This window comes from Carassius auratus, chromosome 25 (assembly GCF_003368295.1).
Source record: "Carassius auratus strain Wakin chromosome 25, ASM336829v1, whole genome shotgun sequence".
Lineage (NCBI taxonomy): Eukaryota > Metazoa > Chordata > Actinopteri > Cypriniformes > Cyprinidae > Carassius > Carassius auratus.
This window is the reverse complement of record NC_039267.1, coordinates 13,023,479-13,048,634: the sequence shown is the minus strand read 5'-3', so window position 1 is coordinate 13,048,634 and position 25,156 is coordinate 13,023,479. Positions and strand designations below refer to the sequence as shown.

Genomic DNA, 25,156 nt, shown 5'->3' with positions numbered 1-25,156 from the left:
AATAATACATTAATTCAAAACAAACATTAATATAGTATATAATTATACATAATAAATTATATTTTTATTAAAATATTTAATATAAAAATTATTGTGAAAATAATATAATTATAAATTAAATCATTTATAGTATTTTATGAAGAATATAAATATATGTGTGTGTGTAACATTCTCTGATTATAAAAATGTTCCAAATTATTATCTGTTTTCCTGGAAATTATGGAGTGAATCTTACATTATTACTATCATTTTATAACAAATATTATTTATTGATATTTTAAAATAAACCTTTTTGTGTCAGTCCTTGGTTTTGTACTACAATTGGTGATATTTGCCCATGAAACAGTGAAATCAATGTTAATGTCAAGTTTAAAGGTTAAGAGCTTAATTGTAACTTGAGTGACCAAAAGAAATTGTAAACAAATGGTTACAATTGATATTCACAGCTATCGTAGGAACAGAGAAGGTGCTTGACATTTGTTATTTATTCATAACATAACAATTAAATTCCCATATGGAAGCTGTTATATGAATAACACAGATGGAGAATCACACCTGTTAGGAAATACAGTGGTCAGACCTAAAAACTCACTGTGTGAGTTGCTTCTTATGCAGGTGAGGTAGAAAAATGAATTTTATTTCTTCAAGTCATAGTTAATGTCAAAAAACTGACCTTGCTATACAATAGAGTACTTTAAAATGTTTAAAAAGCATTATATTCTCACAATACTTTGCAGAAAGACTCAGAACATTAATGTAAACAATTACAGGATTTTGCACACCCTTAAACTCTTTTGCACAGTAGATATTTTAGAGGCTTGTGGAATAGCCCACTATAAACGCTCGTCTCTTCTTCTATCCGAGTCTAGTGGTTTAATTGGGGAACGTTGCAATTTAATCCTCTTCTCCATGCTCTTCACACTAAACCTGCATCCTGCTGCGCCTTCTCAGCCACGCTTTAGCTTCTGTCAATGCTGTACAGTTTGATGCAGTCCAATTTATCAGAAAGAATGAGTTTAAATACGGTATATATTCATTTTATAAATAAATATTAACATACTGTACAAAAGATTTGCCGTTGGTCAGATTTTATGCCGTGTTTTAGAAAAAAAAGTATCTTTGGTTCACCAAAGCTGCAATTATTAGATCAGAATAACAGTAAAAATAGTACTATTGTGCTAAAGTTATTACAGTTTAAAATAGTGTTCTTTGTTTGTTTTAATTTAATGCATTTTAAAATGTAATTTATTACTACTATCATAAAGTTGTATTTCAATAGCTATTAGTAAAAGGTTGATGTTCTTGACTTAGTTAACTATTATAGTTTAAAACAAAACAAAAAACTTACATTTTATTTTTATTATACAAGTTTAGTTTATATATTTTAAAGGGATAGGTCACCCAAAAATGAAAATTTGATGTTTATATGCTTACCCTCAAGGCATCCAAGATGTAGGTGACTTTAGCTGCTTTCACACTGCGATTCTGGAGAATACACAGGGAATGTGTCCTGGCAATTGTTCCCGGGTAGGCTAGATTTCGCCAGTGTCACACTGCCAGTGATTTCCCAGGATATGTGCATGCGTTCACACACAACCCGTAAAGGTCCCGTAAAGACACGTGACATCAGGATGACGTGTAATGTACGAGTCGAAAATGCTAGGCATGTTAACTTTCACTTAAGATGGCGAACGATCTCAGCTTCAGCGCGGAAAGTGAGGAACTAACTGATCCTGTTTGCATTCACACAAGAAGGCAACCCGGCAATGTTCAGGCAATTTTCCGGTCCAATGTGCAGTGTGAAAGGGGCTTTTGTTTTTTTAGTAGAATGCAAACTAAGATTTTAACTCAAACTGTTGCAGTCTATCACTCTTATAATGTTAGTGGATGGGAATCATTGCTAAAACGTACAATAAAACAAAAAACATATAAATACAAAACCAAATGAAACCCTGTGGCTCGTAATGATACATTGAGGAGACAGAAGCGCGGCAAGCAATGCTATGCTAAAGGCTAACCCCTCTAGACCAGCGAAAACTGTACTTAATTCAACTCAGTCGGTTTACACAGCATGAGAAAAGGGATTGCGGTGTGTTGGTTTTTTACAGAAACATGTCTGAACAACAACTTCTCAGACTCTGTGGATTGTGTGTGTGTATGTCAACAAAGAGTGGTGTAATAATGCTGTGGTAGTAACAAAGCACAGTTCAGTGCTGTTGGAGTTTATGTTTGTTAAGTGTTCCGGCAATTGTTCCCGGGTCGCTAGATTTTGCACTTTCACACTGCCAGTGATTACCCGGGATATGTGTGTGTGCTTTCACACAGAACCCGTAAAGATCCCGTAACGACACGTGACATCAGGGTGTGAAAACACTAGGCACGTTATACTTTCACTCAAGTTAGTAAACGATCTCAGCGTTAGCGCGGGAAGTGAGGAACAAACTGATCTCTGTTTGCACATATTTTTTTGTTACGAATGTTGATCTTCCTTCTAAACAGCCGGTAAAAGAGTTGCGCGATAACGTGAGTCATCACTTCGACACGTAATTAGATCTGGCTTTTGTTCACACAGCGCTCATCCTGGGACTGGACCCCTGCAATGTTACTAGGTCCCCGACCCGGGTTCAATGCCGGAATCAATCCTGGGACGTGTTTGCTTTCACACAGAAGGTGACCCGGCAATGTTCCGGCAATTTGCCCGGTCCGATGTGCAGTGTGAAAGGGGCTTTAGTTTGCATTCTACTAAAGAAACAAAGTCACTTACAAATCGTTTTTTTTTTTTTGGTGAACTATCCCTTTAACTTGTATTAAAATTAGTACTGTCAAACGAAATACAAAATAAAAGTTTTTGATTACATAATATATATGTGTGTTCTGTGTTTATCTATCACAAATATATAAATACACATACATTGTCATAGTTATACTATTGTTTTATATTATGTCTTGTTTTTAATTCTATACATTTGCCTTGAGAAGTTCAGTGGACCAAGTTCAGTTGGCTGCTTAATATGCCAATCAGACAGATATTTACTGTTTGAGTGGAAGTTCTTGGAAACAATTTTGTGTAAATAACTTCAAAACAAATCAGTACAAAACTGTCAAAGCTACAGTTGAGTTTAGGCATCTCAAACATTATAATGTTCAGCATGAAAAATGGATGTTCGTTTTTCAGACGTGCTAACGATTACATTTTCACAGTGTTATTAACTTATTAGTGTTTTTAAACACTGAACTGAAGTGAATGTTAGATGATAGCAAAAGAAGAAAGAAAAAAAGAGCATGAACAGGTGACACTGATCAAAAATATCTACTGTAATAGTGGCCAATAAGGTAGTGATATATCATGCATCTTCATTTAATTTATTTTATTTTTAAGTATGAATGTTGTTTCAGAGCTAATAAAAGACAATTGAATCCAGGAACGCATTTTGATTCAGGGACGCCGTGCACAACGTAATTGACTAAATCACACTGTACTTCTGTAAACATCTCATGTTCTGTTTGTCATCATAAGCAGCACTGCTGTGTTTTGCTAGCTTACAGCCATGACAGTTGAAGACAAATAATGGCTTGTTTGATCTCATTAAGCTTGGATTGTGGATCGTCCAGAGGCACGAAGCATGTAAGATGAATGCTACTTTCTTTCTATTGATTTTGAGAGAAAATCCAATAAAAATGAGTGTTGTTCCACTTACCAAATGCGCTCGTACAGTTTACCTCAGCAGAATGAACATGGGTTCAATATTTTTCCTTGACGCGACACCCTTCCCTTTCCTGAACCTGTTCTTTAAAGCCTGTTAAATTTTGCATTTGCCTCTAATGAGGGTGGAAAGTGCTGATATGGCTGAAATACAGGGACATTCCTCTGTTCCGGACTACTTTAAGACCTCAGTGCTCTGAAAAGGGATCAAATATTCATTTCTATGTTATATATGCGGTAATGTCTTCTTAAGTGAGTGTGCTGAACTCGCTCCCTAATGAGGGGGAAAGAGGAAGTCAGTGTGCTGTAATAGACTTATCTAAAGGGCTATCCTGCCTCTGGGCCTTTTATAATTAATAATCCCTTTCAATAAAGAGATCAGCAGATATATATATACAGTGTTCTGAACAATACAGTCGGTTAACAGGGTGGATACAATATGGTTATCTGTTTCATATGTGAAATGCTCATTATAGTATTCAATCAAAAAGGCTGTAGCTGTACTTCTTTTACCAAATGAAGGAAATGGATAGTGAATTTTAAGTTAAATATTATACTCTTTGTGTGTGTGTGTGTGTGTGTGTGTGTGTGTGTAATATATTGATGTTTCAGTCAATGGGAAATTCTATATGATATATAGTAACAGTTAGATCTAAGTTTTATTTTAATGGGTTTATATATATATATATATATATATATATATATATATATATATATATATATATATATATATATATATAATATTATATTATATTAAAAGTTGTATTGTTAATTTAAATTATTTTTAACAGTTTAGGCCTGTTGAATGATAAACATTATGATACAACTGTAATGTTGATTGGCTTACTGGTTTTATTCCCAGACACTGAATAGAATAGAATAGAATAGAATAGAATAGAATTTAAAATAAATTCAATAATAAATTCAAAACCATTTTTCTTAAATAATGCAACATGCCCCCATTGTACCAAAATGATAAAATAAAATAAAATAAAATAAAATTCTCCCAGATGAGCACAGCATTTAATTCACCATGCCAAAATAAAATAAAATAAAATAAATTAGTCATTTAATAAATACCACCTTTTTACATAAATTTGGAGATACAATATGAAAATATATTTATGATTAGAAATTTTAATTTAAGGTGCAATTAATCATGAATAGTTACAGAAAAATGTTTAATTTTTTTATTTTTATTGATTGACAGCACTAATCTGTCCGTCTGTCTATATTTCTAAATATATATTTTTATAATATTTTTATATGAATAATACATTTTTATAATACTGTACATTAGTGAGCATAACTGCGATTTATAACTCAGAATCGGCTTAAATGAAACTTTAGCAAACACATATTGTAGTTTAAAGAAAATTTTAACACATACTTTCTATTTGTGCTAATAATTCAAAGATAATTGCACCTGGCTGATTTTTACAAATAAGGATCAGTTAGATCAGTTATGAGCTAGTTTACATAGAAAGGAAGTGTGGCTGCATCAAGAAGTTTCCCTTTGATATGAGATAGCTTTGAGTGCATTTAGTGGTCAGTGAATAAGACGAGGGTTTTGGGGCTGAACTACCACATGCAAAAATAGCCCTGGAGTTACAAGGACTTTAAATAGAACTCTTTTTTTTGTCATGACCTTTGTGAAAGCAGTTTCTCACATTGTGATACCCTGACCTAGGAGGAACGCTCTTCCTCTTTGAGTCTGTGCTGATTGTGTTGAATATTTTATCGGTATAGTAAGTGTTGTTTGCCAGCCAGTGGAATAACTGTGTCTATATACACGTGCTCTAAAGTATTGCTCTGCCCTAATTGATCGCATTCGCATGGCAGCCTGGATGCTGTTCAAAAGGAATGCGACAAGCGATGGCAAATCTGGGGCATATTAACAGGAAAATACATCTGCACCCAAAGACGCCCGCTCAATATTCTCCCACTCTCTGTAAGCAATCCTTTTTTTTTTTTTCAGAAGATTTTTGATTCACAAAGGATTTGCAATGTTACTTTTGGTTTGATGGTGTTTTTAATGTAGCATCCAAGGACGTTACGATGATAAAAATAAAACGACAACCGCGGTGTGGGGAAGCATAATAGACAATCAGGGCATTCAGTGTTCCAGTTGTTGATTTAATCTCATGTTGTTTTTACACTTAGCACGTTTGCTGGAGTCTGAATCTGAATTTGAGTGAAACAAGTGAAACAAGGTGCATTGTTAGGCACGACGTGAAGCTACGGTTATTCCATATACCTAGTCACAGAATAAAACAGAGCAAATAAATTGTAATGATATACATATAAAAAAAAAACAATAAAGCGGAAGTAAAAAAATACAATAAAGCCACAGAAGTAAACAGAGGTGTATGCACTGATATACTGTATATACGGCTGGATCGCTCATCACATTCTATAAACTGCCAAAAGGCAGTGAAGCCACCTACCTAACCATCTTATTATTCCCTACCAGCAGAGAGCACCATTGAGTCACATGCAAACCGCTGACCTAAAATCACCCGATTTGAAGCAAATCATGATTTAGCCTAATATTTTTTCCTGCATATCATGTGCGGGGCTCTGTAAATCAGTCAAAAGGGATTAGTTTTTATGTGATGTGTATGTTAATTCATTTTAACTTCAGATGTTTTCTGCAATGTTGCTGCAATATCCTGTTTTTGCGCAGGATCGGTGATATATTTAAATCGTTTAGGTGGGTGTGTCTGCTGCGCTCTGATGACACAAGTAACTGATCCAACACATATAGTCTGTTTCTTTATGAACATAGTAATTCAGGAGTTATTAAACATGAGCCTATTAGTATCAGAAATTGATTTGAATATACAATGAATAATAAAATAGCAACTGTTACTATATTGCTCTATACTGAAATAAAAAAAGCTTAACTTACCATCTTGAAATAAAGCTCCATGTCCGTACTTTATGTAGTCAGTTATATCTCTGAATAAATTAATATGGTGGCCGAGACAGCTCAACACGCTGCAACTTAAGAAAACACATGCAAATTGAAAAACATCAGCAAATTAAGAAAACATCTTCATCAGTTTGACAACACAAGTGTTGCAAATCATCACAACACATGCATATAACGAAACGCTTAATTTGCTGATGTTTTTTCAATTTGCATGTGTTTTCTTAAGTTGCGGCGTGTTGAGCTGTCTCGGCCACCGTAAATTAAGATATTTTTAATGTCCTGATTGAGCAGCATCTATTTTCAGAAGATTGCACAAATATGTTGACTAGCATTACCGTTTCCATGTTGTATGCTAAATTAATAATGAATTTAACCAGAGTTTAAATCATTACCTGCTTCAAAATGAATGCTGTTAATGAAATGATTGTTAAAACATTTGCAGTTAGCGCCTACTGTACGAATAACACCACTAACAAAATTATATAAATAATGAATAACTGTACAAGGTTAATAAAGGTATTTGATATTTCAGAATGAGCACTTTGTCATTTGTTATATGTTGAGGTCATGTCTGTCTTATGTTATCATGTTCATGATGTTCGCTACTGTAATGAACGTAGCTTTTGAATAAGTAGGGGAAATTCCAGACATAAAAAAAATTGTTTACATGCCCAGGGTGTTTGCATTGTAAGAATGTACATAGATACTTCAGATTTAAAAACGCTGACTTTTTACGTGATGTTTTCTCATTAAATTTGTATGATTTTTCTATAAATTCAGTGCAATGTATGGCAATACTAGGGATTACCAATATGGCGGCGCGGCGGCTTCACTTTCATGACGTCATGAGCAATCCAGTTCTCTATTATAGATCAGTGGGTGTATGTTTGTGGTGTAATTTACAACAGCTTCAAAACGCAGCTCAACCAATCAGAATCAACAACTGGAACTATACATTTTATAAATATATATTCACAAAGTGGTGGCCAAAATTATTAGAACACTAGTGTTTTCACCAGCTAGAAAAAAATGGTTTTAAGTCAGTTATTTCTACCTTTTGCTGTAGTGTGTCAGTAAGAAATATAAGTTTACATTTCCAAACATTCATTTTGCTATTAATTGTAATAATCCAGTGAGATTTTTGTTTGCACAAGGAGTCAACAGCCAGTGATTCACACAGAGATCAAAAACAGCTTCAAGAAACCTACCTGCAAAGCAACTGTACTGTTAAAATCTATTTCTTGAAGCATCATGCAGACATTTAAGTATTTTAACATTTAAAATGCTAATAATATAATATAATATAATATAATATAATATAATATAATATAATATAATATAATATAATATAATATAATGTTTGTATATTTATTTATGTAATAAATCAGAATATTAATTTTGCAGTATTATATTACACTTAAGACTGAACTAATAGCTGATGAAAATTTAGCTTGGCATCACAGTAATAAATAAAAATAACAATATGTTATGTAAAATTGAAATAATATTTAATAATAACAACAACAACAACAACAACAACAATAATAATAATGATAATAATAATAATATAATTCATAATATAAAACATTATTTTCTAACTTTTTGGATTTTGAATTGATTTTGATTTTGAAGACAATGCAAAACTTTTTCCAAAACTTGGCTTGGCACAGCATCTTCTTGTGTTCAGAGCGTCTTTATTATTTTGGTTTCTGCGTAGACCTGCGCATTCGTCTCTCTCGTAAACACTGCATGTGCAAATCTGTGGGCGGGGCTAAACAGTGATGTCGCTCTTCTGTGGAGGCGGTGCTTATCTACACTATTAAATCATAGACATTCCAAAAGCTGTCGTTTTGGCAGACTGCAGAGTTTGACAGAGTTTAGAGTCCTGAAACTTACAATATGTTTTTATAGCACAATGACCTCTTATACAGTATATCAAAAGTTATTAAAGTTTCTTTTGCTTCATTGGGCAGCTTTTAAGTTTACAAGGCTTGTTTGACTGGGCTTTATTATCTCTGTTACCAGAGTCATGAAAGGTTGTCAGCATTCTCTGAAGAATGAACTCGAAAGCAGCTAATTTTCACAGTTTGACTTGTGTGTCTTTAATAAGGGAGACTTGGAAATGCATCTGTTGTTCAATTAAAGTCAGCGATTCCAAAGGGCTTTTTGAACACTGAGCTTTGAAGTCGAGAAATGCTTAGTAATTTCATTTATGTTCCCTCTTATTAAATATTTCCTTCCTTGTGATTAAATCGTGTATAACAGCGTCATTCTGATTTCCCTCAGAAATCTTTGTTCATTTTGGAGGAGCAGTAAGCATCAAATCGTATCACAGACCCGTTAGAATTCACTTAAGAACATTTGAGATTTCTCTGACACCTCTCATCCTCACGTTCAGCCGTGAATCCTTCCGGATTGGTGTCCTGCTGAACTCTCATGACATTTGGCAGTCTGCAGTCCTTCAAGTATGAGAGAGTACCAGCAGGACACTTAAAGTTAAATAACACCCCCCTGTGCACAGATTCCAGATCAGGGCTTAATACAGGCATTAACCTAATGCTGAATGTTTTGTGTGAATCCACTTGAGACCCAATTGCTGTACAGTCTTAATTGTGTTCTTTGACTCTGGGCGGATTTCCATTTTGTTTTAACCCCATGTTGTTTGTGGCTCTGGGCATAAGAAGTCTAGTAATAAGAAGATTATTAAGAAGTAATATGCATTACTAACTTCAGTTGGACAGTTTTAAAGACGATTTTCCCAATATTTAGATTTTTTTTTTTTTTTTGCACCCTCAGATTCCAGATTTTGAAATAGTTGTATCTCAGCCAAATATTGTCTGACCCTAATAAACCATACATCAATGGAAAGCTTATTTATTCAGTTTTCAGAAAAAATGACCCTTATGGTCCAGGGTCACATATATTAATAAGCTAAGGTATAGAACCATTAAAACAAAGGTTGGGGTCAGTAAGATTTTTTAATTTTTTTATTTAAAGAAATGAACACAAGGATGCATTAAATTGATCAAAAGCGAAAGTAAACACTATTTCAAACTAATGCTGATTCCTTTCTACTTATACAAAATTCTGGATAAAAGTCCATCACGATTTCTGCAAAAATATTTAGCAGCACAACTGATTTCAGCATGAATATTAATATTAATATTAAGAAATATTTCTTGAACCGCAAATCAGCATATTAGAATGATTTCTGAAGAATCATGTGACACTGAAGACTGGAGAAATGATGCTGAAAATTCAGCTTTGTGTCTCAGGAATAAATCACATTTTAAAACTTACTAAGATAGCAAACAGTTCTTTGAAATTGTAATAATATTTCACAATATTGCTGTTTTTACTGTATTTTTCATCAAATAAATTCAACCTTGGTGAACACTGGAAATGTCTTTCAAAAAATCACCAACCCAAAACTTTTTAACAGTGTTGTATAATTCAATTTAAAGTAATTTTTTGAAATAATGACTTGTATGTCTTTTTAGCTAATAAAAACCAATACAGCATGATTAGTCCGATTCTTAAACGAATGATTCATATGAGCTGGATCTTGAATCAAAACTGTACTCTAGCTTGTCTCACTGTAATAAAGGCCTTCACTGAGACCTTGCATGAATACTGCATTCGTGGGATCTCTCATGCATCCGAAATGAGATCAGTGAGTCAATGATGAGATTTATCATTAGCATTTTCATAAGGGGTAAAAGGTTGTGTGTCCCCCTGGGCTCTTTTGCACGTGGAAAAGTACAACGCCACCAACCTGACAGTGACAACAGAACCTATCACGCGATCGCTCTGATCTGAACATGCAAATAAACCTCTGCTTTCATAATTAACTACACCAAATAAGCAGATGTCCTATGAAATATTTAGGGGCTTGAGGAGGCATAAGAGATTTAAGTACATTCCCAAACTGAGTAGATATGTTCCTGTTGGCACAAATAGCTTTCTGTTACCTGGATTGGTGTAGAGAACTTGAGTTCAAAGGTTAAATGGTGAATAAGGAGAGTCTGTCTAAGGTTAAAATGTGCCACACAGAAATATATATGGTTTATTCATATTAATACATTTAATTGTATTTAATTGTATTCTTTTTTTTTTTCACCTGGACTTATGGAAGTATATGGAAAACAATATGCAGATACCCAAACACTACGCTTCATGAGCTTGTTCAGCATTTTATTTCAAAGCCATGGGAATTGCATTTATACATTTGGCAGATGCTTTTATCACATTTTATCAGTACCCAAACCCATGGTTTTGCCTTTTGCTATTGCCAAACTCTGTTAAATGAGCTGCAGGAATGGGGAATTGGTCCTCTGTTTGCTGCTATAAGAGCTTACACGGTTTTGGCTTGATTTTCCACCGGATGTTAGCACACGGCTGTGAGTGTTTGCCCTCATTCAGACACGAGAGCATCAGAGAGGTCAGAGGTCGCTGACGACAGGTGATTGGGCTTTGGCTGTAATTCATCCCAGAAACAGATCCTTCAAGTGTGCTTTTGCCAAAAAAAGTATGGTTGCATTTCTGCAAATTTCATATGTATGTGTTTTAGGATTGTCCTTTATTCTTCAGCATGTTGAAATATGATTTTACCGTTGAAATACTGTAGGATTAATACTTTTTTTGTCCTTGAAATATATGCTTAGTATCATTTGTCATCAACAGTTTTTCCATTCTTAATCTATGTTTGATAGCCGCTCTTTCGGTGTAATATATCACTCCCTTGCGAATAATTGCAGGTATGACTGATGATCATCTTATTAAGCCGTTTTAGCAGTCACGCTTTGTTCGCTATGATAGGTGGGAATCGTTTCCGTGGGGTAAATGGTCGCTACAGTTTTAGTTGAACTGAAGAAAGATTGAAAAATGAGTTAGAATAAAACAAACACTGAGAACAGCACAGCATAATGACATGCTGGATATCAGTTTAATAGCAGCGGGCTATTCGTTCAATTGTGCAGCCTCAGATGTTTCACATCTAATTGATTCTGGCAAAGGGGTTGTTGCACAATGGACAACCTTATTTTAAGTCAAGTATAATGTATTGTAAAACTTGTACTGCACTAAATACAGCTACACAGGTCACAGGAGTGTGTTTTAAGATTCTGTCTATTTAATTTATTTAAACTTTCATACATAATACACACCTTTTATGATGAGCATGTTTTTTTATATTCAGAATTTAAATTATAATTTTTTTAATTATTATTTTTAAGGAAAAAAGGTTACTGCCTTAAAAAAAATATATTTTTTATGATATTTCTGGGTTAACAATTCATGACGAAAAAAATTATAATAAAAATTTGAAAAAGCATTTAAATACTTTTCTAATATTATATCAACCGTGTTTTTTATATTTTTATTTTGACCCAATTATTAGAATATAATAGTAATCTTTAGTTGCAAATTATAATATTATTTTTTATTTGTTGATATAATATTAATATTTTTTCCAATATTTTGTAATTTATCAAATGCATTTTATATTAAACTTTAGAAATTTATTTAAATGCTTTTTAAATAATGATTAAAATGTGTTCACTCACATGCATTCAAATTAAAAAGAAAATTTGTATTAAAATGACTTAGTAAAAAAAATGACTTAATGTGTGATTTAAACTAGATTTTCTTTTAATTTTATTATGGACACTTTTAATTGACCCAAAGGCAACAGTTATTTTAATATTATTTAATTATTATTAATATTTTGAATTAGCATATATTTGTTCAGTTTTTCATGCTTTTGTCAATTTTATTAGTTTCTGACTTTTTAAGTCTTTCATAATTTGTAAATAAAAATTTACATTTTATATCAGCTTTACATCAATTCCCGAAAACTATTTCTAATAGTTTTAGCTTTAGTTAACAAGCCACAAGTAAACAACCACCCAGAAAAATCAAGCAACTGCATAGAAACAGGAAAAATAGGTTTGAACCCCATAAAATCATACATAGCAATATATAATGATTGATTGTTCAATACAGATTTGAGTAGGCCTCTGAAGGAAGCATCGTTTGATGTTTATACCCATGTTAACGATCAATCCTTCATGTTTATGTATCACCTGAATGTGTAATTAGACAACTTGAAAGACGTGCACAAATTTCATCGTCAGATTGAGAGCCGACAAACAAGAGAAGCATTTCTGTCAGGCGACGCATAAAATGCAGCCTCAGGTGACTGGCATCTCCAGCTAATGTTCCTTGCCTGTATGAAATGTGCCTCCATTCAGCTCCACAAACCCCCTCCAGCGGCATATACGGCTCCAGTATGCATCATTGTTCTTAGATGACAGTTTTAATCAAGGTGACAAGTCTTTGTGTGGTTTCATTAATGGCTGACAGCCGCAGTGCTGTGGCACATGAGGGAGAATGCATTGTGCTTCACGGACTATTTCCTTTGCCCCAAAAGCAGAGCGCCATCTGAGGATTACAACCTGTCACACAAAGACAATTACACTTCAAAAACACTTTATGAGCTCAACCGATAAAGACAAACGCAGAAGCGCCACTTAAGATGCCCGAGACCCACTGATAGTGTCTGCACCGCTCACCAGAGTGTTTAAGTTTTAGTGTTCGAAGCGTCTATAAGGGGTTTAAGTTTCAGAAATAGTATCTTTTATGTCACGGCAGGGAGTGAAGAGACAGATCCCTCCGGGACACTTTCACTGAAACGAAACCAAACTGTTGGAAACAAAAGCGGTGTGCAGGGCTCTATGAAGTCAGTCTCGATTTTTGACAAACAAAGTACTGCACAAATGATTTTAAATGTTTAAATTGAAAAAATTTATTGAAAAATGTATTTTTTTTCCCTAAAAAATCCTGTCAAACGTGCACAAACTGACAGTCACCACCATAAGCTACTACTAAATATTGTAGAAACATAATTTTCTGTAAAGTTGCTTTGTAACGATTTGTATTGTAAAAAGCGCTATACAAATAAACTTGAATTGAATTGAATTGATTAAAAATTAATTAAATTTTTTTATTAACTTTATTGTTGTTATAATTACTTTAAGAAGTACATTCTATTGTAAAATAGTAATTCATTTCTGTAACAATGTCTTCAAAATAAACTTTTACTTTGGTGGTTTGTAATGAAGACCTGTTGTGTTTTTATCTGTTTTGCCAGATGAAATGTTCAAATGGTCAATATAGAAACTGATTCTTTAGCCCTATTCGGACAGGACTAGTTTTACAGGGGGTCGTTAGAGAAATTTGCGTACTTTGCGATTTTAATCCCATCCAAATCTGCCACGTCTTTGTTTTTTCTCACACAGCCTCTATAATAATTTCATAGCGAATTACCTACTTTTCTTACCTTAACTCTGTGATCCTCTGAGAAAGCTGATCCCGTCCGAATGTGATATTTAACGCGTTAACTTTGTGTGTTTTGGCCAACATGAATTACCGTATCCACTTTTACCATGCAGGGCGTGTATATTTGATATGTTTGCATCCCGGCAAAGAATTAACAATAATAAAATCGAAAGCCAGATAACGTAAGCTGTTAATACTGGCTACTGTAATATCAGCGCCAATGTCCTATTAACGTTACTCACCTTCATTTCTGCACTCAATTATGTAATGTTTTAATTACGCTACATAAGCCTAATAGACCTTTATGAAAATGGTTTTACTTCAAATAAAAAATAAAATAGTTAAACTAAAGTAAGCACACATTAACCGTGCTTTTGCTATATTTGTAGTAAAACTTTGGTTAAACTATCAATCCGAATGACTAGTCTATACGCAACGCACGCTTGAGCACGTGATATGTCTACGTTGATGATGTCCAAAACAGACCCTCCCCCTGGAGATGTTAGTCCCATCCGAATTGGTACATTAAAATCGCAGTGATAAGAATCGAAAGTCAAATGTAGTTTAAAAAACGAGTCCTGTCCGAACAGAGGTTTTATCGACACGTTTCTTGATGTTTCTGTTTCTGTACTGTCATATAAACACTCTAGCAATAGATTCAGCAGCAGAGCTTCTTTCAAATCGCCATCCACAGCTCTTTCCCCATTTTTGTCTTCAAGTTAGATAATCTAATCTGAATGGTCTTGAAGTGATTCTCAGAGCAGCTCTGGAGATGAAGTGTGTGTGTTAATGTATTCATATAGTGAGACAGCAGAGGCTGAGAACAACACAAGCACAAGCATCTTTATTAAACTCTTAAGAAAGGTTTTTTTTGGCATCTGGCATTTTTGCCAGAGGCATCTCATTCCAAGAAGAACCTTTGACATCCATGAAACCTTTCTATCGCACAAAATGTTCTTTATGGTGTTCTAAATGTTCATTATTAAAATGTTCTTCACACTAAGAAATAAATGGACTGTTCACAGAAAGGTTTTTGGGAAGCTAAAAATGTTATTCAGTGACATTTCTGTGTCTTTTATTTTTAAATAAACTGCAGCGTTCATTGACTCTGATACATGCAGAACAAGAGGACTTTATATGCAGTCTTTTTATGCTTTAATATTCACGAACAAGTGTACAGCCTTACTTTGTATATGTTCATCCAAATTTTGTAAATTTTTCATTACAATTTTTATGACAAATTCCTGTGAATCTCTGCTATGTAGAAATCATAGGACCTTAACTGTGTAACAAATGTTTTGATGAGGTAAAGGTGGGCACAGAGTCACAGATGCTCGTGGTCATCATCTGGCCGTGCTATGCCACACCACACCTGGACCTCAAGGACAAATGGTGCACAGGTTGCAATGAGGTACCAGTTCAGCAAATGCGCATATGCAATTTTACATTTATGGCAGGATGGACTGTACTTCAGTTCGCTTCAGTACACTTCAAAATGCATTATATGCATCATCCTTTCTGTTGCCATCTACTAAAATAGCCTGCTTAAAATTGAGCAAGTTAAGATATCTTTTAAATCTTTATAGTTTGTGTGATGAAGCTAAGAATCAACTGACTTGATTGACAGTCCTCAAAACATGACATATTTGTGTTTTCACTTTTTCTTTCTTTAGTTACTTCAAAATAAAAAATAAATAAAAAAGTGGCTTGATTACTAGGTGAAGTTTCCTTGCCTTGGTTGGAATGACATTTTGATTGTGACATAAACTATTTACCACCGTTTATTTTCACAGAGAACTGAACATTTTCATTTTTAGCTCATCAAACCAACGCGATTAAAACACAAATGTCGCTCGCAAGGTTGCCTTGTCCATCTTTTCAGCGTATAGAGAAATATTTTCAATTCTGATCAAGGCAGCTGTTCCTGACCTTGTAGAAACGGATTCTTTTCTGACACGTTTCTTGATGTTTCTGTTTCTGTACTGTCATATAAACACGTTAGCAATAGGTTCAGCAGCAGAGCTTCTTTCAAATCACTATCAACAGCTCTTTCCCCATTTTTTCCTTTAAGTTAGGTAATCTTATTTTAATGAAAATGTATGAGCAGTAGGCGAGAGGGAATGCGCCTTTAAAATATCAATATTTATTGCGTCTGTTTAAACCGCTAGGTTGGTATAATGTTGGATATTTAAAAACATGTCCATGTGGATTATATTAAATGCACTAGTTATGTATTCAAACTCTCAAAACCGTCAAAAAAGACATTAACACCAGTCAAGAGCAGATTGCTGTGTATTAACCACATGAAAGCATTTTCTGTCATTCTAATGCTATGCAAACACCCCATCCTGGGTGAAAATTGTCTCCGCACCCACTCGTGTCCTCTGGGACATGTAATGGGAACGAATTGTGTCCTCTTATTTTTCCCTAATGTTAAGAAAGCCATGCACGGCTCTCAAAGGAGAACACCAGACGCAGTGAATGCAGAAGGAGCTGATCCTTAAGGCTGTTCTGATCCTCAATCTTAATGTTTGGCTTCTGGAAGCTTATGATTCAGTTGTTCTTGTTTTCTAGCGCATGCATGTACAGTAATAGCAGAATGACACAATCATTAATGAATTATTCTCTGTGTTGAAGCTACGCGTTACTGTAATGTGCTAGAAATAATAAACATATACTAAACCACATTTTATTATGCAGTATGCAGGGTGAGGCAATTATTTTACATTTTGAAGTACAGAATATTCACTTTGAATAGGAATTCAAAATGATGTGCTGTATAAATATTAATAAAGGTTTTACTATTTAGTTATGTAGGCAGAGACTTATTTGAAATCTCAATCAGCTGTTGCTAAAATTACAGAAATACTACTCTTGAAGAAAAATTAATCATAAAGTGTTATGGAGTTGATACTGACCAGCATTTTACTACTGCATCTGTTATTAGTGATAGTTAATTTAACATTTTAACACTATGAATAACAATTTGATGTTATGTACTATATGAATACTGATAAATCAGCTTTTTATTGTTATTATACAGTAGAGACTGTTATTTAAAATCTTAGTCAGTTGTTGCTAAAATTATAGAAATACTATTCTTGAATATCTGTTCATCATAAAGAATGGTGAATATTAAAATTGATCAATACTTTACTATTTACATTGTGCACAGTGACAGTTACTTGACAATTGCCAGGATTTTTCACTGAAATTAAAAATACAGGAGCAATACATTTACTAAACAGTTAATGACAGTGTGCTACAGTGGAAAAAAATGGTGTAGGATTTACTCTGAAACAGTTTTTCCTCAAAAATGAATTACTGAATTCTCAAATAATCACAAAGAAACCGTAAATAATTGAAATAAATATGAAGTTTTAAAGTATAAAGTTAATTTTTTTACAGTGTTTATGAAAACTGATAACCAAATATATTATAATTTAACTTTGAAGGTACATTAGCAAGTTTGTTAATTGACCCTTTTCGCAAAAACAAACAATAAATAGTGTTTTGTTACAGAACGAAATAAACGTGCCAATGAACAAAACAGAGCAGGTTACTTCCAGCGCGAAACAATGTCTCAGCTTTCAAATTTTGTCTTTTTTTTTTTTATTGTTATGAAATTCAAACAATAACATATTGTGGCTCTTTAATGTATGTCTGTATTGAATCAGTTCAAGTGGTGTGTAAACATGAATGAACATCAGAAGAGCGTATTTTATTTCAACCATGGAAAGACATCAATACATGCCATTTTTCAAGTTTAAGTTTAAGTTCGATGTTAATCTAATTTCCTGTCAGATTTGTTTGTCGGTCAAGATTCTGTGTTAGGATTGGTCAGCTTGCCTGTCAATCAAGCCCTTTGGTAACTGAAACATTTGTAGCTGAAATTAATAATAAAAAAACGGTATTACTCCACAATATTAATTAATACTTAAAAGACATGTTAAATTATATCGGTTGTTGCTATTAAACTTGCAGAGATCTTCGAACAGTAATTTTACATTTCTTTAAACTGATTGCCCTGGCATTTTCAGGCTTGTTACAAATGAATACTGTCAGCATCCTCTGCTTAATGCAGTGTGATGTGGCAGAGATTCATTTATAGCACGGAAGCCCCTCTCCTCCGGTCCAAATGTGTCTTTCTACAGCAATTAACTGTGGAAAGGTTGATCTTAGACGCGAGCGGGCAGAGATGTGTCTTTGTCTACAGTACAAACCCACCGCTGTTTCTCTTCAAAGGACGGATCAGCCTCCCCCAGGCAACACTGCAAGTTATATGGAGATAAACTTTGCAGCTTCCTACCTGAAAAAGTTTGGAATCGAGTTTTACTGTAATTACTGCTCCAGTAATTTTGGTAGTTATAAATGAGCTGAAGTAAATGTAGGCTGTTACTCCAAATAAAGAGGAATCTTTAACCTTTTACTATTAATTTCCATAATTCTTATAGACCTTATATCTAACAGGTGTAGGAATTCAAACCCCTACAAAGCATGTTGTCTTCTAAGGCAGTTTCATAAATTCTTATTTAAAATGCCATTAAATTTTAAACGTAATGTTTTTTTTTCCCTTTAGTAAATACTATAAAAAAGTTTTTCTGCTTCACATATTGACGAATTGCCTTCCTATTGAAACGAAGCACCTCACCAGATCTAGTGACAGCCCAAAACCTTTTAAACTGACTTCTATACGCATTAGCATAGAACTTTTTTTTCTGTGCTAATTATCTCTACTGTGACTGTAGTCATTTGATATAACATACAGTGTTTTGTACAGATGTGAGTGTATCTCTTCCCACAGAAGCTTTTATTCCGGTTTCAAACATTTCATCGCATGCACAGTGTGGTATGCATTCGTGTCGGCTTAAGCACGGCGCACCACTAATGGCTGCCACGGTTTGTGTGTGAAACACAAAAGCCCTCGCTCCCACGCTCAGCGCACTTTTTGTGTGACGCTGGCTGCGCTCGTGTCTGAGGAAAAAGGTGAGATTGTTTTGCCGTGTGATAGCAGAACAAGGCTGGCTTCTGCCAAAATATTGAAAGGCTTTATGAAATGAACAGTAAACAGTGGAAAAGAAAATTTGGCTTCAGTGTGGGATTTATTTTCAAAATGTACTTGGCATTGACTGTATTAATATTTTAAAGGCTGCCTAGTGTCTTTTAGCTGCGTTATTTGTGATATGAAGGGAAACTTTTGCCCATTAAAAAGTTTCATCTTTAGCACACTGAAAGCAAAACGTAATTAAACTTCGTGTTAAGAGGTTTTATTATGCAAAACAGAAAAAATACTGCATTTTCAGTTAATGATACATGGGGCTACTTTTTGAGCAGTGTTACCAAGCGCTGTTGCTTGGGCACTTTCCCATTGAGAATGGGCAACAAATATCTGTTGGGATGCTTTAGATCGGTCGTGGGCCCTGTGTCTCACCTGGCTGTCTGTTAATGGCAACATTGCTCAAAAAGTTGCTCCGTGAATCATCACCTTAAAGGATGCAAATTGACCTTGACATTGACATTAATATTCCCTGTGCACTATATTTTGTTTTATTCAACTTTTCTTTTGCTGTTAATTATTTTCAAATCTTTCATTTTTTTTTTTTGTGTTCACTTCATAACCCGAAGTCTCTTTAAATAGCCATATCCCTTGCAAAGATGCACGAAACAGAGTTAAGCAAGGGGGAATGCGAGCAGTGTTTAAAAGACTGCAGTAGAAAGTGCCCATTCTGCCCATACATCAGTAAGCCACGGATGATGGACTATCACATCAAAAACCATTTTCAGTTCAGCTTTGTGCATGTGTGTTTGGCTACAGGTGAACTGGGGAAAACGGACTGAAACATCCTAGGCTGAATTACGGGTAAAACTTTTTTCAAATACTGCTTCGGTTATTATGGAAATGGGAAGCGTGGTTGCTTCAGAGGATTTTATGATAGCACAGAGGACACAGACTGCTGTTTCATGTTTCTGTACTAGAGTGTCAGGGCAGAGCGGTGGGTGAGAGGATTGATGCTTGACCGAAGAGATATAGAGGTATATCAACAAAAGCCACCTTTTGTACTCTGTCAGAAGAACTAACTGAACAGTATCAGAACGAAATAACTAACACAGGGCTAAATAACTAACAGTTAAGTACTTGTGTCTTAGCGTGTTATCTGTTTACAAACAATTCTGATGTTGTTAACAGATTCTCAGGGCAGAGTGTTGGTTGGATCAATGCTTGACCAAAGAGATGTGTACAGTATGTACCAATGCCAACTTCTGCTCTTTCAGAACTAACCGAACAGTTTCAACCAAATAAGTGAGAGGGAAATAATTGTACCCTGGCATTTTATTCATTATTCAAACTATTCTAATGTTGTTAACACAACCCTTTTCATTATCAGTTAAATTCATAATTTAATAATAGTATTTTATTTACAATGGAAACACAGATATTGTTTGAAAAAAATTTACAAAAAAAAAAATAGATTGGTTTACATTGTAATTTATAGTTTTGGATTGGCAAAAATGTGACAAGTAAAAAGTGGTTAGAGTAGTCTAATATACTAAAATTAAATGTTCTCCAAAAAATAAATAAATATATATATATTTTTAGTGTTTTTGACACTTTTAGTTTGAATTTGACACTATATATTATTACCACAAAGTATAAGTAATTAACCGATTCGCTGGTTATATAAAATGTATAATTCGTAAATATCGTTTCCAGCTGCATTTCCTGTTTACTGTAACGTTGACGCCATTAAGTCGTTGGAACGTTTTTTTTTTTTTGCGGACCAATGAAAATACGTGGGGCGGGGCACCATTATGTTGCCACAAACAATGAAAAGACAAGTTGGTGGGGTGACACACGCAGGCCCACCTTGATCTGCAAGCTGCAGACAGGGGTACTTGCGCAGAGCAGTAAATGTGAACAGATATTTATATATATATATATATATATATATATATATATATATATATATCCCATGGGGGAAGCCCCACCACACATAGTTTAAAGAACTTGTACCACGTGGCCGCTGTACCACCTGAACACCGCAGGCTCTGTTTAAGCGTTCATAGTGTTGCCATAGAAAAGCATAATTCCGAGTCTGAGGACAGCTTAGAGTAGAAAGTCACTTGCTATTAATAAAAAATTATGTTAATTACGATATGCCGTGCATGCAGCACAAGTCTCTGAGGAAACACTGTAGCAGTTTTCAGTAAAATGACAGGGACACAACACAAGATTGGTGCTATACTGTTGTGGTTTTGCTGTAAAAATGGACTTTAAACATTGATTTTTCACAGCCTTGTCCTTTGGCAGTAAAAACAACAACAACAACAACAAAAAATGTTTTTGAACAATGTACAGCACTGAAAACATAATATAGTAATGTTTCATGTTGATGTCAGCATGATACAGCTTGGGATTCGTTTTAAAAACAACTTGTTTCAGCGATTCAGAGTCGACTCTTTCTTTTGAGAGACATTAACTTTATACATGGTGCACTTTCAGATTTAAAACGGCTGGATTTTTTAATTCACTTAGAGTTGAGTTACATGCTGCATGAAAGGTTATTTTAATCCATAATAGGGGCACTTAAAATAAGCTTTACCTTTTTAAATTTAGATTTAAATACTGAGATTTTAAAAAAAAAAAAAACGTTTTAAGAAATTCTGCACACAAAATCCAAACATTTGAATCTCTGAAATCGTACAAAAACTACTGCAAGGCCAAAGTTTAACCTGATAATCTGATACCTTTGGTCTAGTATTTGTATGATTTTATGCCTCCATCTTCAGCAAGACGTCTGTCTGTCTGTCTTTCCATTGAACTGAAACACATTTTGTAGTATGTGCACACTGCAGCTGCTGAATTGACTGTCAGCACTGAACTCACAGCTGGCACACTCTGCTAATTTATGTTGCCTTTTAAGCTTGATGGGAAAATGATCAAAAATTTTTATATTAATCATCCAGAATGCTTCTCAGCTCCTGCCTTTAAATGAAGCACAACCAGTTTCCTTTTTAATTACTATGAACCATAAAACACAAAATGTGTCATTTAGTTCCTGCAGCTCTCATTTTGAACTCAACCATAGGCTTAAAGAAACCCAGACATCTTAGACCCCGATTTTATTAGCTGCTCCAATGTTGAGTGACGTGAGATATGGATCGTGTTGTTGTCTGATTATTTTATCGAACAAGTGACATGACCGCTGACAATAGAGAAGATGCCGCAGGCACTGATAAATTGTTTAAGATTGTGATTGTGGTACCACAGTCGCACAGAACTATGTGACTAATGCTACTGCAAACTCTTAAAGCCTCAGGCGGATTTGACACCGGGAGCTTCAAATGAGCTTCCTTGCTAGATGTGGTCTTCGACCTATTCAGAGTGCTCTGATTCTTGTGTCACGGCCTTTATGAATATTTTATAAGTGGCGGGAAGCCTGGAGTACAGTGGAATCAGAGGTGAATGACATGGTGACGATAAAGCAGTGTTTGTTTATGAACTTCAGATGAATTTAGTTGACACATCACCTGCACAAAAATGTAAATGCTGTTACAAAACTTACTCCCAAAATAGGAAACTGCCTTCTACATCAAGAATATGATCTAAATGAGATATTGTTCCTCTATGTTGTTATTTTAGTTGTGGTGAGGACTCTGTCTCTGTGACATTTTTGAAATATTGTTCATTTGTTCAAGTACTGTATCCTGACCAGGTCAACATAGCAACATTTATTCAACCAATAGAGGGAGATTGGGGGTGGAGCTATCTGTTTGCTGACCAGTGACAATTGGGGGCGTGTTTTAAGAAAGTTGTTTTATTAGTCAAATATTTATATTAAAAACTCGTAAAATCTTTGTTCATACAAATACAAAATATACTGTATAGTTTGCATGCTCCTGTACCTAACTTCGTCTTACCTAATTTTGTGAAGTTCTGAGGTTTCATTTAGGAATCACAGGCTTTTGGGTACACTTTAAAAAATGACATTGTTGTCTTTATAAAATCTTGCTACTTTTTTCACATAGTATTGGCCTTCTATATGCCATTGCCTTTATATGTTGGGAAGGGACCATCATATTTGGAATCTTGTGATTTAAAATGTTTCTTAAAACCCCTGTGCGAAGTGTTTGGGGAAATTGTGGCATATTTTAAATAAAAATAGACTGTTTTGGCAGCAGTGTGCAGCAATTTAGCTCAGTGGGTATTGTCACTCCATAATAAAAAGATCCCTGGTTCAAGTCCCGGTTAAACCAGGTGGCCTTTCTGTGTGACCTTTCCATGTTCTCCCCCTGGATCCTTCAGTTTGTCCCGCGGCTAAACCAGGTGGCCTTTCTATGTTCTCCCTATCTTGATGCAGGTTTTGTCCCACAATCCAAACACATGCAGCATAGGTAAATCTGGATCATCTGTCCAGGGTGTTTCCCTGCCTACACTTTGCAAATAAACATCCATCCATTTTCAAAACCTTGTCCTACATACTGTAGAGTTGCAGGAATGCTGGAGCCTATCCCAACATCTCATGCCATATGCTTTCACAAAAAAGGTGCATACGCTTTCACTGGGGAAGTATCCTTTAAAAAGGTACATTGGTGTACCTCATTTACTCCTAAATGGTGCATATTAGTAGTTACCAAGAGTCTACATACTGTATTAGTACCTTTAAAAAAACACTTACAACCCCAGTGACAGCTTTTGTACCTTTTTTGTTGAGATGAAAGGAATAGGAAGAGATCCAGCATCCCCTCGACCCTACGTACGACAAGGTTTGCAAAGTAGATGGATGTTTTTTTCCCAAGGGCAGCAGCAAGATTGTGAGGTTGCATCTCGTTTCCCCTAATAAGCCTCATTCTTAAGTCAGACATGACATCTTGAAGTGTGCCCCACGAAGACGCCCCGCCAGTCGACATTATCGCCACACAGCATCTCAATTACATGATGATGACTGAACTGATAACAAAGCAAAACAGCCACCATTAAGGAAAGCACGACGATGGCGCTTATCCTTGAAAGGACACCCATTTGGTATAATCACTGGGTGTCTTTGGGTGAATTGGGCTTCATGATGGCTTCCTGAGCTGCTCTCGGGATGGGGCCACCACAGCTGTTCATTAAATGGACGGTAGTGGCAAGAGCGCCTATTTGGAGGGGTACTAGAGTGTTTAACTCAATCCGTGAAGTGCTAATGCTGTAATGGAGGGCTTAGAAACAAGATGGAGGGTTATTATAGCCACACTTTACGCAGTGCATTGGCCTGATTCCATATCAGTGCTCCTTGCTGCAAACGATGTTGTTGGTAAAGAAATAATTTGACCTCGAGAGCAGACAGCGAGCACGAATCTTCCATTAGTGTGACTGTTAGACTGTCTGCGATGTATTGAAGACCTGATCAGATCTTGATGACACGACTTGTCACAGTTTTCTTGCCGCATCTCTGAATGCAGAAACCGAATTGCTGTTATGTACGTTTGGGTGGATATGACACCATGGCTGTAGATTTTCAAGTGCAGAGTCCTGCGCTTTCTGAATTGCATTAGGCCGAGTAAATAAGCCGGGACGTGTTTGACATCACCTCCAGTTCCCACAGGCACCTTGGGCAAGGTGACACTATCAGATATCATTTGAATCTAAACACGCTTTCCTCACTCTGCTGAGAAAAACACTGAATCTGTTTGTTGTTTTCTGGTCCCTCTCTATCTAATCTATGTGTGTCCCTGTCCGTATTATAATGGAATAAGTTTCCTTTGCCGCCCCGGTGTTTTCATCCTTTCTTCTGTGCTTTCTGACCTTGTCATGTCCTGTCTTTCTCTTTCTCTCTGTCACTCTCTTTTGCTATCATACTCAATTTCATTCACAATATCCTATTATCTTCTTTTTTGTCATCCTTTTTTCCCTGTTCATCTTTCCTTTGCCTCAATTGTCACCTTTTCTTTTTTATTTCGTCCCATTCCTTCCTGTGCTTTTTTCTCATCTTATCTAATTCCTCTTATCTTTTCCCTTTCATTTCCTCTTATCGAATTTATTTCTTTTCCTTTTCCTTTCACTCCTTCCCTCCTTCCATTTTATTTCCTCTTATCTTATTGTTATCCTTTTGAATTCTCCATTTTAACTTTGTCTTTCCTTTCATCCTTTCATTTCATTTATTTTATCCAATTAACTTCCTTTCTCTTTCTCATTCCTT

At 35.0% G+C, this 25,156-nt stretch overlaps 1 protein-coding gene across 1 annotated transcript in view; it reads left to right on the top strand.

Annotated features, from left to right (window-relative positions):
- The window catches only part of grm8b (glutamate receptor, metabotropic 8b), a 137,895-nt gene that overhangs the window by 65,092 nt on the left and 47,647 nt on the right, over nucleotides 1-25,156 (top strand). The window lies entirely within an intron of this gene.